The sequence below is a fragment of the Bison bison genome, unplaced genomic scaffold (assembly GCF_000754665.1).
Source record: "Bison bison bison isolate TAMUID 2011002044 unplaced genomic scaffold, Bison_UMD1.0 scf7180017864471, whole genome shotgun sequence".
Classification (NCBI taxonomy): domain Eukaryota; kingdom Metazoa; phylum Chordata; class Mammalia; order Artiodactyla; family Bovidae; genus Bison; species Bison bison.
Genome location: NW_011495032.1, coordinates 25,047 through 44,304, shown reverse-complemented (window position 1 = coordinate 44,304; position 19,258 = coordinate 25,047).

Below are 19,258 nucleotides of genomic sequence, written 5' to 3'. Positions count from 1 at the left end.
TCCTTCTCCAATGCAGGAAAGTGAAAAGTGAAAGTGAAGTCGCTCAGTCGTGTCCGACTCTTAGTGACCCCATGGACTGCAGCCTACCAGGCTCCTCCATCCATGGGATTTTCCAGGCAAGAGTACTGGAGTGGGGTGCCATTAGCTATCCACCAAATGCAAATTAAAACTACCATGAGATCTCAATATAAACCTATCAGAATGGCTAAAATAAAAAACAGTGACAACACTGAATGCTAGTGAGGATATTTAGAAATGGAATCACTCATATATTGTTGATAAAAATGAAAAATAATACAATCACTATGAAAATGAGCTTGGCTGTTTCTTAAACCAACAACAAAAATCAAACAACTATCATACAATCCAGCAACTGCATTCTTGGCTATTTCTCCCAGAGATATGAAGATATACATTCAGGCAAAAACCTGTACAAGAATGTTCATAGCAGTCATACCTGTAATAGACAAAACTGAAACAGTTCATACATCCTTCAGTGGGTGAAAAGTTAACCAGACTATGCTACATTCATACCATGGAATATATAATTCAGAAGTGAAAATGAATGATCTGTTGCTACATGCAATAATCTGGAAGAATCTCTAGAGAACTATGCTGAGTAAAAAAAAAATCTAATCTCAAAAGTTGCATACTAAATAATTCCATTTAAATAACATTTTAAAAACACAAAATTATAGAAATACAGATAACTGATTCCCAGGTCAAGGAGGGGAAAGAGAAGAAAGTAAATGTAGCCTATAAAATAGCAACATGAGGTCCTCATGGTGATGGAAATATTCTGGATTTCAACTGTATCAAAGTCCACATCCTGGCTGGGACATTGTACTACCTGTTCACTGACAATAAATCTAGAATTGAACCCAGACACATTTGCTTTTAGAGACCAGGTTTTTTGTAATTTATTTTGCCTCCTTAGTGATGAAAACATTTGATATGGATTTAAAATGTGGGTATTTATTGGATCAAAAAAGAAAAGTGGAGAAGGAATCCTAAGAAGAGAAACAACATGAATATTATGAGTGTATTTAGGGAATAATTACCCCCATTTTCCTAGAGAAGAGAATTTAGAGAAAGATGAATTTTAAGCACCTTGAAGACAGGGTAACATCCAAGTGAGGAGTACTTAGACATGGACTAATGAGGAACCTTTCTACTAGGAATGAGAAGTGTAAGATGGTTTTTGAGGAGGAAATGACTTATTACACAATCACCCCTCAGTATCCAGTGGGGATTTGTTCCAGGACCTCCCTCCACCTCCCATACCCAAATCTGTGGGTGCTCTGATCCCTCGTGTAAAATAACATAGTAGAGTCACGCCTACTCCCTTCCTATATCCACAGGTTCCACATCCCTGGATTCAAGCAAACAATTCAACTGGGATTTGGAAGCTTCAGATATGGCAGGCTGATCTGAAATCCTGCTTCAGAAAAAGGAGCCTGGCCTATTGGTCTTTGGTGTACTTTGACCTTTTATAAGGGAATTCTTGGAAAAACAATGGACAATGCAAGAATCCTCACCACTTCAAGGTGGTGTGAAATGCCAGGAATCAGAGGGCTCATCTCAAAGTATTTGGAGACAGAATTGAGCAAGTGCCCTCAATTCTGTGCTCTGTAATGCTGCCAGAGGAATATTTCTAAATTGAAACTCTGATCTCACTGTTCACCTTTGTAAAACCCTGCAATGCTGCCATCCAGACTATGAAGCAAAATCCATACTCTGTATTGGCATTTGCAAGGCCTTGCATAACCCAACCCCTTTGGACCCTGTCTCCAGTGCTCTGGAACACAAACTCTTGTGTGTTTCTTGCTCTCCCTCTGGAGGGACTGTCCACCACTTGCAGTGAGCCACTATAGCAGTGGGGCGTGAGATAACCTACAAGCAGGAAGAAGATTGATGGGGAGAGGAAAGGAGAAGTCCCTTTCATTTCTCTTTACCTTCTGTGCACTCAAGAGGAAACTTTACTCTTGACAGCTTTTTGCATGAAAGTCAAGTTGCTGGCCACTGTTTGAGGTTTATTTAGAATGTCTTTTTTCTTCCCCATTTCCTCTCTCTCTACTCCTCCTTGTGTCCATCCCATTCCCTCTTTTTCTTTTCTCCTTGCCCAGTTCTCTTCTTTCTTTTCTGGTCCTTTCTTCTCTCCTCTCATCAGCCTTTATCCCTCTTTTCTTTAGCAAGTACTTTATTTCCCTTCACCCACCACAATTTAGTAAATATTCTCCAAGTTATGCACTTTCCTCTCTAGCTCTCCAGATTCAGAAAGCTTATGAGACCACGCAGCACTGTCACTGCAGAGATACTGTAACAGACAAAATGAACAAGACTATCAATCCAATTTCCTAAAAGTGTGGGTTCACAGAGAATCATTAACCAACATGTTCTTTTTAAAATTTATTTTATTTATTTGTCTGCTCTGGGTCTTAGTTACAACAAGTGAGATCTTAGATCTTCACTGAGGCATGCAGGATTTTTTTTTTTTTTTTTTCACTTGCAGCAGATGAGACCAGGGATCTGACATGAGACCTCTGCACTGGGAACCCAGAGTCTCAGCCACTGGACAGGGAAGTCTCTAACAAACATTTTCTACTCTTAATTCTTTTCCTTGATTCTAGATCTGCAGTTATGCATAATATTTTTCCACTTTTTTTTTTTAATTTGCTAGTATGGAACACACGGTCATGAACATTTACATCATAATTTCATGGCAGTTCTTTCAAATGAGGTACTTTCCCTGCTTAACTATTTATACAAATATTCAGGCTTCCTCCTGGGGGAGATTTTATGACCTTCTATTCAAGTACACAACCATAACTTTAGTGATATTAATAGTTTGTCACACCTGCCCTCCACTGGGTTGATTACCAATGCTTATTGATATACAAACCACACAAAATTTTTGTTCCCTTGGTTTCAGCAAGAAAAATACTACTGCATGATGAACTGTTTTGAAGTGTCATGGAACAACATCTATTTAACTATGAGCTACTATTAATACGTCTACTAAACCCCCAGCTATCATGTGCTGGGGGGATGCTGAAAAACTTGCCTGTTTTTGAAAATGTTGGCAATGACAAAGTGTTGGCAATAATAGCATCAGTGGCCCTTCTCAGGAATCGTTGAGTTTTAGGTATTGGTATCTCAGAACCATAAACAGCAGGCATTCTGTGTTTTTACTTAAGCTTTCATTTTATGGGCTTCATAATGTTTGTAACAGATTGTATTTCCCTTTGTTTTGGTTGCTGATAAATTTGCAACTAAATTTGTGACTCATCTCCAGCAGGAGAATAGTGTCTTTTGATATTCATTATATATTATCAAACTTTCTATTTATCTTATTTTCCTAATTTCATCTTCCTTTTGCTGACATTTCTTCACCTTAAAAAAAACCCCTTTTATAGGCATAAAGACAGAGAGAAATAAAATTTCTCAAATCACTTTCTACAATGATTTGGAGACATAAATAAGTCAATAATGCTTTTCATAACATCAATGATGTTACAATAATATGCCTTTTCTCATGCTTACTTCAGAGTTTGTAATTGAATTTGGGAAAAACCACTCAAGACTCAATCCACGCCATTCTCAGGTTATTCCAGATAAAATACGGCCTCTGCCCCCAAAGCCATTACACCCCAATTTAGAGGAAAAAAAGTTTCGCAGTATTAAAAGTCCTAAAGACCTAGAAATAGACCTATAGCTATGTAATAATTTAAGCCACATGTTTCACAGCACAAAGGTAGGATCTGTGGGTATCAGAGAAAAAGGTGTCAGTAGCTGGTTTCAGGGAGATGAGACAATATGAACCCTATTGGGTGGCTGAAATCTGCATTCAGTTTCATTTTGTTTTTCTTTACTCAACTTCCAATCTAAAATGTTTCAAGTTAGGGGGAGACTGAACTGAACTGAACTGAACTGAACAAGTGATAAGAACTGGACCTCAGAAAACCACCATGCAAATCATCAGAGAAAGAAATCTGTCAAAGTGACAATGCTTTGATCTACTTCCCTTAGGGAAAATGCCTTGTTGCAGAGTCATCTCCAAATGAAGTGTGGAGATTTGCTTTTTACACAGAAGTCTCCTCTTACCGGCCCCCTTACTGTTGTTTTCCAGTCTTTGCTGGGTGAGACAAAGAGGCCTTGGCTAAGGGGAGAATGTTGTCCAGAATGTAATGCAATGCCAGAGGAAATGAGAGAGCCTGAGGGTATTAAGTCCGTGGGGCCGGGAGGAATCAAAGAGAACATCAGAACTGCCAGTCTGAACTATCACCTGGAGAAGAGCCTGGGTAGCCTTGACACCGGGGAAGTCAGGAGAAGCGAAGGCCCGTGGCCACGCACCGTCGACACTAATGGCAAGTGACACCAACTCTTGAGGAAAAAATGTGCACGGCTTCTCAGGGGAACTCTTTGCTCGCTCTGCCTCCTCTGCTGCCAGTAGCTCTCAGCGCAGTGGACAGCAGCTCCAGCCAGGAGTTCCCAGACACTGCAATCCATCACTAGTGTGCGGATACCCCCCCCAGCCTAGAGACCCGCTGCCCTGGGGAGCAGAGAAGCCTGACCCCACGAGGCAGCGATGAATTAGGACAGGAGACAGCTTGTCTGGAGCAGTTGCCACCTTCCCTTCTCCATCACAGGCATTCATTCTGACAGCAAGCAGTGGCCCTGAATTAGAACACCTTTAAGAGCATGGTGTCTGGAGGGCAGCAACTGCAAACATCAAGCATCTGGGAAGAGATTCTGGGCTCCAAGCAGAAGCAAAGCTTTAGCAGACTCTAGGCCTCACGGTGTTAACAGAGGTCAGCAGCTACCATCAAAACAAAACAAAAGCATGCAAGTAACCATGCCCAGGCCATTAAACGTGTCCTTTAATTTTTCTCTTTTGACTGAGCTATGTGGCACATAGGATCTTAGATCCCTGGCCAAGACATGGTTATTTGCCTCCAGTGGAAGAGCAGAGTCTCAACCACTGGACCACCAGGGAAGTTCCAACATGTTCTTTAGATTAATGCTGCCAAACCAAATCAGAGAGGCAATCCGTGACTCTGCAGGGAAGTGACATGCTGGGAAGAAATCAAACTAAAATGTAGACGAGCCTGGCAAAGGAGCAGCCTCTGCTCAGTCCAGGGGGACAGTTGTCATCCTGGCAGAGACAAAGGCTGGTCAGCTCCAGCCTCTCCCCTTTCTCCCACCCCTCTTCTTTGATAGCTTCTCTTCTACTCAAGGCTCTCCTTGACCTGGGGAGACACTCAGCCAAAAGTTCAGGGCAGCCAGGGTTAAAATCCCTTACACAGGAAACTGGGCCAATTCCTAAATATGGCATTTAGAGATAATGTGGGTCAGAACTTGCTCTGAGTGCTAGACACAACCATGGCCAGCCTGACAAATACAGTTACCCTGTGCAGATTTATCATTGAATAGTCTTCAAACCAATATTCTTAGAAGTTTATTCAACATTTATTTAGTAAAGGAGAAAAAAAGTAATTTTCTTTTATACAAATTGTATTGCCAACTTAAATTTGGAATATAAATTAGAGTCTACCCAGGAAAATTTTCAGGACATAAGAAAACAGAGAAAAATTCCTTCTTTATTTCATTTCTACCTGAAAATATTTGGAAAAACCTCTCAGATTTCCCTGTGGTTCCTGTTATTTTTTCTTTAATAAATCCTCATATAATGAAACTACTGATGATTTAAAATGATATCATAAAGCAAGTCACCTAGTTCTAGTAAATGACACAATGAGGTTTCAGAATTTCAACTATCTTTAACTGATTCTGACTACAGAAGACTGTCAGTCGAGAGGCTACAGATTCTTGGCACTTACTAAACTTAAAAATGTCAACAAAAGTACATGAAGACTGAAGGCACTTGACGGTGTGTAATTAAACCAAATATTCCTCAAGAGTCAGAGTTGGAGTCAGAACCATGCAAACCAAGTTACTGACAAGGAAACTAATTGGGAAGCAGAAAAGGGGAGTTTGAGAGAGAAAGTTGTTCTGCAGAGAAAAACTAAGAAAATGAAGGCAATATATAGAGAAAGTCTGAGACGGGAGTTCCTAGGAGCCAGTGAGAGATGGAAGGAGCAGTCTCAGTGACTTGCCACTTCCTCCACCTCTGTAACCTCTTCTATTCTTCAATCATTTCCTTCATCTGAGACCAGTTTGAGTAGGCTCCAGTCACTTGTGGCCAGTCAACAGTGTCAAGACCAGTTGAGGGTGAGTGAGTGTGTGTGTGTGTCTGGAGGGATCTTGCAGGAGGGAGTTAGAGAATCAGTTCATGGAAAAGGGTTGTCAGATGGGTCCCCTAAGTCTCTGCAACAGATTAGTCAAAGGGTTAAGGAACACGGACACAACTTCTTGAACAGCTACTAAGCATTGTGTGCTGGTTAGCCAATGATGCCAAGCCCTGGCATTCTACCCAATTATATAAACAGAAATATCAGAAAAAAAAGTTTGTCCCAGGTGGTTCTGAGGCTGCCAGAAAGACTCCAAAGAGTAGGGTTGCAAGAGTACATCATGACCAAAGTGGAAGTCCCACTAGATGGCATGTCAGGCTGAACATAATGTATGAGGTTTCAGAAAACGACCCTCAGAAGATGAACGGAAAAGGCAGCTTGGCTTTGGTGGGTTTCTCAGTCTTTCTCCACTAGCTGATACTTTCAGGTAGTAAAGGAAAGATGGAAAAATTACTCAGAAGCTGTTAAGCCTCAAGCTACTGTCCAGTACCTAAACCTTGTAACTGTCAGATTTAAGTGCTATTTCTTCTGGAGCACTAATTATGCTGTTCTCCAGGACATTAATGTCAACGTCTATGAGGAAGTAAATATAGTCATTTGGCAAATGTGTCTGCTGTGCTCAATCGCTCAGTCGTGTCTGACTATTTGTGACCCCATGGACAGTAGCCCACCAGGCTCCTCTGTCCATGGAATTCTCCAGGCAAGAATACTGGGGTGGGTTGCCATTTCCTACTCCAAGGGATCTTTCCCACCCAGGGATCAAAACAGCATCACTTGTGTCTCCTACACTGACAGGTGGATTCTTGACCACTAGCACCACCTGGGAATGTATATAGATTAAACAGCATGACCAAGGGAAAACATGCTCCAGTGGGGTGGGATGAAGGCACACTGAAATCAGAACCACCAGTCTGGAGGGTTCAGAGACTCTTCCTGCCACAGAGAGGACAGCTCTGCATTCCCTTCTGAGATCTGCAAGCTTTACAGTTGTATTGACTCAAAGGAACAAATATTTAACCTCTCTTAGGCTCTAGAAATGGGATCACAAACATTTTGTCATGTCCAGCCTCCTACTCAAAGCAAAAACAAAACTGCAGTAGTTGTTCAATGTGCAAAAAATATAGTTGCAGTATGTTATCAAATCCCGTGAGAGACCGAACCTTCAGATCAATCAATAAGACAAGTTGACTTCTGTCTTGGTGAATCAGGCCCAAGAAAAGCTAGAAATCTTTCCAAAAGTCAAGAGAATGATTGTATTGTACCAAGGCCTAGGGTGTTTCTACTGAATTAGGCCCTGTTAAGAAAAAGGCATTGATGATGAAAAAAGGTGGTTTATGTATCTTGTATCATTGTTTTTCTCTTGATTCAACTATATGTAACTCGTGGGGTAGGAAGAGGTGCAAAGAACAAGATTGTTAATCTTTGCACATAAAAGTTCTACCTTCAGAAATATAAAACCTCATTTTCAATATAGCACCTTATAAATGAAAGAGCCCCCAACCTCAACCTTTTACAAGCCTTTAATATTTGGAAACCAAAATTACTTTCTATTTTAATCGATGAAAAGCAAGCTTTAACTTATAAATGGATGTTTTCCAGTACTCTTTATAAACCACTGAAAATGGATATTTATAATGGAAGTCCACTTGCTTTTCCATAAAGCTAATTCTAGCTGGATAATTCCCCTCAGGCAGCAGCAAGCATTGTCCTCCTAAGCTTTTGTATAATTAATACCAAGATACAAATATACTCCTATCTATTTCAGGGCAAGCAGAGTGAGAAAAAGAGAAGGGGAGATGATACTGGTGTCAAATGAATTCTCTAATACATTTCCCCACTAGAGGGAAAGATAAATTAAATGTGCAATAAAAATTTAATAGCGAACAGCAATTGCACTATAGGAACCCTGATAGAAATAAGCATAATGGCATAATAAATTTTCCTGTGTGAAGAATGATTATTTGGAGCTTTAAGCTTTGACAATTCATGTAAATCTTATCCGTTTGTTAGCAATTAATAATATTAAATTGCTTCACATCTCCCTAGATAAACATCAGCAATCTTTCAAATCATTGTTGAAGAAATGCATAATCTAGTGCACACTACTGCAGAATTTTCTAAAATTTCTAAGGGGCATGTAATGGCGCTGTTCCAAGAAGAAATAAAAGCAATTTAACCTTTACTGCTGATATAAGTACATCAACAAATATTTGTTAAACCACTTTGTGCTTAACAGAGACAGCTAGCTGTCCATCAGAATCCATTTTTACTTTCTAGACTATAGATCTTGCGTCTAGAAAGTGGCTGCTCAGGAAAGGACTACCTCCCCCGTCACCTGTGCCTCTGTGACTCAACTCTCCAATAACATTGACTGGAAATTATATTTGCATTTGGGAACCAAGTTTTAAGAATGGGATGTGGCTCAGCTAAGCTCTTTGAGCTTTTTACAAGCTTGACGTAGGAGGCAACAATGTTCTGGGGAGGGAGGAAGCAGGTAGTGAAAGTTACTAGGCCTGAATTCACAATGTTTATAAACAAGAACACCTGGCTTGGTTAAATGAATAAGATATAAGTTAAATTGCCTTTCAGCCTTTATATGTCTGTGGATATATCTGTTGTAGCATTTTGGCCCAGTCTGACTAATACAACAATGTTCTTATAGACTTTATGAGACCCATAAAAAAGTGAAAAACATTATGCTTCTTACAAAATTAACTTTAGTTAAAGAGAAAAAAGAAGTAAAATAACACAAAACATGCAACAGTGTAATATTTTAAGAGATGCCAAAGGACAGTACAAGAGGAAGTTAACAAGTTAATTGTCATTAGCACTACATGCTAGGAGTTCAAAGAAGATAACAAATAATTATTTTAAATATATTCATGCAAAAAATGGTGGGTTCTGCTAGTGAGAGCTACAGTTCAAGATACACTGCTGATAATAATAAAATCCTTTATAATAGGGTTTGCTCTTCTGGGAAATTCTTTACTTGGACAAATAAAGCTAAAGTTCCAAAAATCCACAACCATTTTTTGATGTGCTGTGGTCCTCACTTTCGGTGGTTCCAAGATCTCTTACTTGCCTATGGTTGTAAGCTTATTCTTTATTTCAATGCCTACCTTTGACCTGAATCATCCACTTATACTTTTATTTTGTGTAGTTTCCTTAAAACAACACTTGTGATTAATCTTATCCCATACTGAAAATGGATTTCTATCATTATTCAGGGAGTAAATTCATAGATTCTGGCTCAAGGAGATTCAGTACTAATTCTAGCCCAAATTAGAAGAGTTTGAGAAATAAGCAAGATGCATTCATATTATCTTTAACAATTATTTATTGAGTATTACTATTTGTTAGACATTAAGGGTGTGTGAAGGAAGCTGAGTGCTGAAGAATTAATGCTTTTGAACTGTGGTGTTGGAGAAGACTCTTGAGAGTCCCTTGGACTGTAAGGAGATCCAACCAGTCCATTCTGAAGGAGATCAGCCCCGGGATTTCTTTGGAAGGAATGATGCTAAAGCTGAAACTCCAGTACTTTGGCCACCTCATGTGAAGAGTTGACTCATTGGAAAAGACTCTGATGCTAGGAGGAATTGCGGGCAAGAGGAGAAGGGGACGACAGCGGATGAGATGGCTAGATAGCATCACCGACTCGATGGACATGAATTTGAGTGAACTCCGGGAGATGGTGATGGACAGGAAGGCCTGGCGTGCTGCGATTCATGGGGTCCCAAAGAGATGGACACGACTGAGTGACTGAACTGAACTGAACTGAAGGGTGTGTGATGAAGAGTAAAATAATGTGGCCCACTTTCTTTTGGCCCTCATTTCTAAGGAGGCTCCCTATAAAGGATGGTGACATCATATCCTATATACAAAGAACTGGATAGATTAAGCCTGTAAGCCTGAGGTGGCTCAATGGAAAAAAGATAACTGACTTCAAAGATTTGAAACCTTTATTATGGAATAGGAATTAGACTTATTCCTCATGGTTTCTGTCCACTGATGTATACCGAGCAATTACAACTGTAGCTGGCAGCTAATAGTAACTCAAAAGTATATTTTGAATGAATGAATGTCAGTCTAAGCCTGGGAACTTGACTCAACAAACTCTTCTCAACTTTTGCTGGATGAGGACTTGCTGTTAATCTTTGAAAAAAAAATCAGTTAAATTTTCAGAGAACTAGGACTAGCCAGAAGTAGCTCGATATATTTGAGCTTGATATAAATAAAAAAATTTCCAAAGGTTAGAGAATTCAAACACAAATGGTCTTAGTTTCCAAAGGGAATTAATTCCTGGAGATGTTCTTGCATGGTAGGTTTGGATGATGGGAAATTCAATATTCAGGTGTTAGAAGTTCTTGGGCAAAGGCTCAAGATATTATTAACTCTAAATTTGAGGTACTTGGGAACAAGCAGAATGATGACCTTACAATAGTTTGGAGAGTAGATGGGGGAAGAGCTACACAGGGAACCAGGACCCCACCAAGAGGCCATAAACTGGGACTAACATAATAGACAAGGTTAATGAACTTAACTAAAGGGGAGGGATCCCATTGGTAGCTTTATCCTATGGAGCGGCCACTTAGGGAAACCACATGCAAGCATGATACCAATGACTCATCTCTTTGCCCATAAAAGCCCAGTGGGTTTTTTCAAATGGGAAAGTCAAAGCAGATGCAGTCCTGTTTCAACCTAAGCCTGGAAGTTTGACTTATCTCTATGCTCTATTTGACACAAATAGCTAGTAAGGAATTAAGGGTTTTCTTACATGCTTCTTATCTCTATGACTTGGAGAAGGCTACTCTGACCTCCAGGCTCATAAGGAGAATAAGGATAATAACATGGAGCTGACAAAGTAGTTGTGAGAATTAAATATAATAATTGGTTCTGAGCACATAACTTGTTCCTGGTCTATGCTATGTTGTTCTTAGTTGCTCAGTCATGTCTATCTCTTTACGACCTCTTGGACTATAGCACGCCAGGCTCCTCTGTCCATGGGGATTGTCCAGGCAAGAATACTGGAGTGAGTTGCCATGCCCGATCTATGCTAGGTGTCTGTCTAATCAATGTTCTTCTCCTCTTTCTCCTTCCAGTCTTGAAATTATATAATTCTTTTTCCCTGAGAAACTTCAGAATCTTTTTAATTTTTATTTTGTGTTGGGAAGCTTTAATTCATTTTCAGAGGAAACCAAATGATATGTACAGATTCATAGGACTAGAATGTGTCATTAGCTCAGATCAAATTGCATCTCCTTCAACTACAATAACAACAAATAAGCCTTCAGAGTCACAAAGTCCCCTTGTTTGGCCTTTTTGTAAGCCCATCTAGTTTTCATCCCAACTGCTAGTGTTACCCCACATTAAGATGTGATGCATTCTGCAAGTCCATTGACATTTGGAGGGTCTTCTCTAAAATGCATCTGAATACATAAAATCAATATTGCATCCTAGAAAGGCAAACACGTATTTTTACATTTATTTCAGAATAGGACAGAAAACCTGAGGTTGCCATATGTTCCATCCTTCATCCAGAAAATCTTTCGTTAAACAAGTACACCTCCCTTCTGACTAGGAGTCACCAAGCTTGCACTGAATAAAAATATATTGGCATTACAATAATCAAAGTAGAACCAACTCTGCCCTTCAGTCTTCAAGTTCCTTCCAGATCAAACAAAACACAGCCCCAGACACATTTCTCTCAAACAATGCAGTCCCATGGGAATGGGAGTAAAAAGTGCTAATGCATTTTCAATTTACAAACTAACTTTTCCTATATTTAGATCAGTCAATTTATATCTGAGTACAAAAATTCAAGAGGATGTGACATCTCTCCTCCCTAGCACAATTTTGTTTTTCAAAGAAACTTGTTCTCAAGAATTCTGACCTATCTCTCAGAAATAGGTTCTTCAGTTGGTATATTTCCAGTTACATCAATAATACATTGTTTTGCTTTTTAAAAGGTCTGTCTAGGACATGTGCAACAAAATCAAGCAAACACACTAGTGTCCAATATTGGGAAAATTGTCATTAATGCATCTAATAATCTTTTCAGGGCACTTAAAATCAAAATCATACATTAATCCCTTTAAGACTATAAGATCTGAGTTTATTTTATGCTTATCTATTAATATTTGTTTTGATTCAATTTTATAATAACTTCCTGATATCTGGGTATGTTATTTGTCTTCAATATATTTTAATGTGAATTAGATTTTTTTTGTGGGTCACAAAAGGACACAGGAGGGTCAGGGCCAGGAAACATCACAAGGCTTTGAAAATGTCTTGGAATGAGCACAAAGTATCAGAGGAAGATGTGGTGCTTAAAAACAAGACTGAGGAAAAGAAGATGATCTGCATTTTTTTTTAATGTATTTTATTTCTCCACATTGTTGGTCAGGAGGGGCCCAAGTACTAGTCAACAGAGAGAGAGTTTTTTAAAGTATATAACATTATATCTCAGAACTAAAGTTTTGGAGTGTGGTTCATGGCAAGCTGTTAGTTCAGGCCTTCAGGAATTTCTTCCTGGAAACTAGAGTAATTTCTGAGGTCCTACCAAAATGTAATTTCTGAAGTCCTACCAAAAGGCAGTCCTTCATTTCCTAAGAAATGAGTAATTTGCCTGGAAATCTAACATATAGTAATTGAAAAAGGCAGATTTTTTTTGCATGGAATCTTGTGAAAGTCAATTCTACAAGCACCTTTAATTTTTTTCTCGTTGCAACTGCACCTCAAAACTCCTCATGCTCTGTTGAAATCCTGGTTGAAAGGGAATTTGAGGACATAAAGGTATATGGGAGCCCTCCCTCACTGAGCCACTGAACACAATTAAACAAGGAAGGAGGGAAGGGACACATTAGGTGTAACAAGGAAATCCTACTGACCTGCACTACTGGCAGAGGGTCATGACAAGATGTGGAAGAGGGTAAAAGGGAAACCTAGGGATTTGAAGAAGGGAGTTGGAACATAACTGGGGCAGGATTTAAACCCGGCTCAGGAGACACAGGAGATGAAGGTCAGGAAGATCCTCTGGAGTAAGAAATGGGAACCCACTCCAGTATTCTTGCCTGGAAAATTCCATGGACAGTGGAGCCTGAAGGCTATAGACCATGGGGGTGCAAAAGAGTTGGACATTACTGAGCAACTGAGCATGCATGCACGCATACATCTTGATTCACATGCTGAGTTGCTTCACCCCCGTCCTAGAAGCTCTATGTTTTGTGACTCAGTTGCCTAAAACAAAGCACTATGAAAGAGACTCAAACCATTCAGGCCAAGCAAAATGGGCAGGGCTTTCCAGAAACATTTAAAAGCCTAAAAACAAAGGCCTATCAAACAGAATAACAAAACAAGTGCTGATAAATAAAGTGGGCATTAAGAAGACAGAGGACAAGGAAATAGATTAAATACATCTGGAGACTGAAGAACCAGCTTTGTAAAAGACTTCTGCAGGATATTAGCAAGAATCTTGAGACCTTACCTTGGATCGATAGAGATTTGCAGAAATAGGCAGAGGTGACATATCCAACTTTACCATCATTATTATAATACTATTAATATTTCTTGTTACTCCTTTCCTTTTATGGGATATTACCTGGTATGACCTGAGAAGTACAGGTGCATGGTTATCACAACAGGACTGTGGGACATGATTGATGAAAGGACATGAACAGTCACAGTTAAAGATGCAAATATTCTTTATAAACTGGCATACGTAAACTGATGGAGATAATTACTTTGAACAACACAGCATGCTCCCAAATGAGGGCACAAGTGCTCCAGGTGTGCAAATCTCCTGTGAGGTGCAGGCTCTGGATCATACACAGAGTGAATATTTCACCAAGTGCACAGAGCTCACAACTACCTCTCATGGTGTTGGTGGGGTGCGGAGGGGAAGGGATTCTTTATACTCTCCTATCCAATCCCCATATTCGTTTTTCCATTTTTGTCTTCATCTGGAGATTCCTGTTCAGTCTGCCTATTGGCCAAATGCAAAGAACTGCTATAAACCCACCCCACTGTTCACTTAACCAGATGAATCCAAGATCTTTTTCAAATGTCCAGAATCTCTTAAGAGGTCCAAGAATCAGGCTTGTTTTAGGTCCATTCCTGCAAAGGATGTGATATACATGTTCATTCTAAATAGTTAAGCCTAGGTTTCCAAACCTGGCTAGTCTGAAAATGGTGACTTCTGGGAAACATTCTGTTTGAAGATATCATTAGAAGTTTCATCCAATTTCACTCTGATTGCTTTCAGGCCTTGGCTGATTTTTAATGTCCCCAGCTGATCTAAGCAAGCTGGCAAGTGGAGGCCTAATTACAGCATCTACTTTTGACCACGATAAAGCATGCAGCAGCAGCCAGAGCTAATAAAGGAGCTCTCGACCATGGCTCCAAGGCTGTTCAGGTTATGAGGACCTTATTTAACACTTAAAAAGAAATTCTTCAGAGTGATGATGGCAAAAATATATAATAAAAATAGTAACTTAATTACTTGCCATACACCTGGAATTAATACAACATTGTAAATTAACTTTACCTCGATTTTAAAAACTGGTTTTAAAAAAGTATATGATGATGCCAATGCCTATAAATTAAGAGTATGATTGCACAAGTTTCTATAAAAAACAAGTCTAGATGAGGCAATCTGATAGAAAGTGCAGGGTTGGGGGTGAGATAGGGAATTGGTCTTGAAAACCTGTTAGCCTCTCAAGGTCCATTTAATGTGACTTTGATAGAAGTAGGGGTGGGGAGGACCTGATGGAGATCTACTAGCACTATTCACATGATTAATATAAGGATTAATAAGAAAATAAAGATTTTACACAGCAGAATAACTGACAGAGGGAAAATCAATGAATACTATTCTCATTACTAAGTTGGATTAAATGAAATTACTGGAATTTGTACTCTTTTTGACTGTTAAAAATAGCAATTCCATATGGCTTCAATGGAAATAATTTAATATTAAAATTCTAATTTTAAAATTTAAATCCCAATATAACATAATCAGTCCACATCTCCCAAATTATTCATATTCCTTTTAAGAAAGAAAAACTGAGAGAGGAATTACTGGCAAGATAGTGATTATTTTTTCTTTAATACTGATTTTTTTTTATTATTTTTAATGAAAATTCAAAAGGCTTTACCTCAGGTCACTCATTTTTCTGAGTAATAATATGATAAAAAGTGAGGAAGCAGGTGGGAGTTTTGATAGAAAACCCCCAGGAGGAAGTCAGATGAGGGGTTCTGATGCCTTGTGCTATCATTATAACAGGCTGTCCAACTTGTAGAGCACACACTATTTCAGTGACTTTAATTATGACCTGAAACTCTACTGATCAGATGTTAACGTGGCTCATAGACTCTATTCGGTACTTAAAAAGTCACAGAGTCTCTGCCTGATGGTAATGAATGGCTCCACATTTCCCTCCCTCAGAGGCCATCTTATAAACAAGATCTAGTCATATGGGGCGTAAAAATAATTAATGGACCTGACTGAGCTATTAATACTATGTTACTAACCAGATGAGATATCAATCTAATTTGCTAATTTCACATTCATGCTTTATCTAATAGCTAAAGTGATGAATAAATCACTTTGACTCTCATATGTTTACACTTTATGTTTTTAAATTTCGTGGGTGTGTATGCTTTTTTTTTTCTGTAAGTTTTCACAGAGAACTTTCTAAATGGAAGAACATATAGGTAAGATTTCCCAAGCAATAACCACTCACCTCTAAAGTCTCACCCAGCAATCATAACATTTGCCACTTCCTGAGTCAAAATACTCAGGATATCACATAAGCATATGAGAACCAAGACAGAGAAATATAAGCCTATTTTGTTAGAATCCCAGAATCACAGAGAATCCAGGTTTGCCTAAATGCATCCATGATCATTACTCTTGGCCAATAAAAACCATTAACTCAAGCATTATAGTTCTCGAGTGACAGAGGAAAGCAGGGGAAAAAGAGAAAAAAAAAAGTGTTAGCTTAAAATTAGATTTGGTAAGGGTTTTCTTGTGTAGTTCATGTTTATTTTACTTTATTTTATTTTTGCTGCTTTTTGTTTAGCTGAAAGAGGATAAAGGAAGAGAATTTTTCTGTCTGAACTTTTCTCCAACTCCATCCTGGACTTGATCTCTGGGTCAGACCTGGGAAACCCCTGGACACTATTTCTTTGTCTCTCAGTGTCTGATACAAGAAAAGAATGTTGAGCTGAGAACTAAGAACATGGATGGGGGACAGTGATTGTAGCTGTTAAATTTATTTATATCTGATTCAGCTTGACATAGGAAACAAACCAAACAAGCAAAAACACCCATGTCATTTCCAGTTCTGGTTCAGCTTCTGACATGAGACTGGGAAACCGAGAGAGAAAAAAACCCTGAAAAAGGTAGGAGAAGCACACTCTAAGCAGGCTAACTCTGACCAGAAACCATAAAGACAAAGAGGTGAAAATCTTGGTGCCTTTGAAGACAAAAGGAGATGCATCGAGGATGGTCTTAAGAGAATATGGGGCTTGCATTAATGGAACCAGTTCTGAACCTTTCATACAAATGAAGTCATACAAGATGCTGTGTTTTTTGCCTGGCTTCTTTGACAGTAGGATTCAGGAGGCTAGATCAGCAGTAAGTAAACTACACCCAAGGACCAAATCAGGTCACACACATTTGAGACTTTTTGTTTTTCTCAGCTCAACTGAGATATAATTGACAAAACTGTAAAATATTTAAAGTTTGCAACATCATGATTTGATGTACTTATGCATGTGAAAGGATTTCCACCATTAAGTTAATTAAAATGTTTATCACCGAACATATTTACCCCCCTTTTATTAAATGAGAACACTAAGTTCTACTGTCTTATCAAATGTCAGTTACACAGCACAATATTATTGGCTATAGTCTCTAAATCATAGGTTCTCAGACTTTATTCATCTTATAACTGAAAGCTGGTACCCATTGATACCCTGAAAATTTATCGAAAATGTTTATTAGCTCTAATAGTACATTTTTGTTGGGGTCTTTAAAGTTTCTATATATAATATCATGCCATTTCTAAACAGAGATTATTTTACTTCTTCCTTTCTGATTTAGATGACTTTTATTTCTTTTTCTTGCCTAATTGCTCTGGCTAGGATTTCCAGTAAGTACTATGTTTAATAATAGTGGTGAGAATGAGCATCTTTGTCTTGTTTCTGATCCTAGAGAAAAAGCTTTTTCCTTTTCACTATTAAGTATGGTATTAGCTATAGGCTTGTCAGATATGGCATTTATTATGTTGAGGTACATACATTCCTTCTATACTTAGTTTATTGAGAGCTTTTACCATTAAAAGATGTTGACTTTTGTCAAACTCTTTTTCTGCATCTACTGAGATGATCAAATAATTTCTACCTTTAGTTTTATTAATGTGGTATATCACATATTGATTTGTGGATGCTGAACCATTGTTACATCACATCCCTAGAATAAATCCCACTTAAGTGCACTATAACAGTCCTTTAATGTACTTTTAAATTTGTTTTGCTAACATTTTGTTGAGGACTTCTGCATCTATATTTATCTAGGGTACTGGACTGGAGCTTTCCTTTCTTATTATTTCCTTGTCTGGTTTTGTTATCAGGGTAATGCTGGTCTCATTATGTTTTTTTGTTCTTATGTTTTTTTGGGAAGACTTGGGAAGAATTTGTATTAATTCTTTAAATGTTTGGTAGAATTCAGCATTAAATTCATCTGGTTCTGGAATTTTCTTTGTTGGCAGGTTGTAGATTAGTCATTCAATCTCCCTAAAAGTAATAGGTCTGTTCAGATTTTATATTTCTTCATGATTTAGTTTTGGTAAATTTTGTTTCTAAAAATTTATCCATTTATTCTAGGCTATTTAATTGGGTGGTTCATCATTGTTTGTAGTAGTTTCTTACGACCTTTTGTACATCTGTGTTATCAGTTCTAATGCTTCCTCATTTGTTTCTGATTTTATTTGAGTCCTTTCTTATTTTTTCTTGCTGCTGTGTGGCGATGGAGTGACTTTGAGGAGATACCCCATGTCTAAGGGCAAAGGAGAAACCCCGGAAAGATGGTAAGAGGGAGAAACTGTGTTTAGAATCAAACCCCATACACACCGGAGACGCTCAAAGGGCTCAAGCAAACCCTGTGCACACCAGGACTGAGAGACCCCACAGAGACTGACACGGAACTGTGTTTGAGTGTCTCCTGTGGAGGTGCAGGTCAGCAGTGGACTGCTACAGGGGCAGGAGCTTTGAGTGCAGCAGACCTGGATATGGCATAAGCCCTCTTGAAAGAGGTCACCATTAACCCCACTGTAGAGTCACCAGAACTTATACAGGACTGGGGAAACAGACTCTTGGAGGGCACAAATAGAACTTTGTGCACACCAAGACCCAGGAGAAGGGAGCAGTGACCCCAAAAGTGACTGACCCAGACTTGCCCATGAGTGTCCAGCAGTCTCCAGTGGAGGCGTGGGTCAGTGCTGGCCTGCAGCAGGGTTGGGGGCACTAAGTGTAGCAGTGCGTGCATGGGACCTTTTGAAGGAGGTCACCATTACCTTCATTACCTCCAACATAGTTTGCTGATGCTAAGTCACTTCAGTCGTGTGCGACTCTGTGTGACCCCATAGATGGCAACCCACCAGGCACCCTTGTCCCTGGTTCTCTCCAGGCAAGAACACTGGAATGGGTTGCCACTACCTTCTCCGCCACCATAGTTTCAGTTCAGTTCAGTTCAGAACTCAGTTGTGTCGAACTCTCTGCGACCCCATAAATCACAGCATGCCAGGCCTCCCTGTCCATCATCAACTCCCAGAGTTCACTCACACTCACATCCATCGAGTCAGTGATGCCATCCAGCCATCTCATCCTCTGTTGTCCCCTTCTCCTCCTGCCCCCAATCCCTCCCAGCATCAGAGTGCTTTCCAATGAGTCAACTCTTCGCATGAGGTGGACAAAGTACTGGAGTTTCAGCTTCAGCATCATTCCTT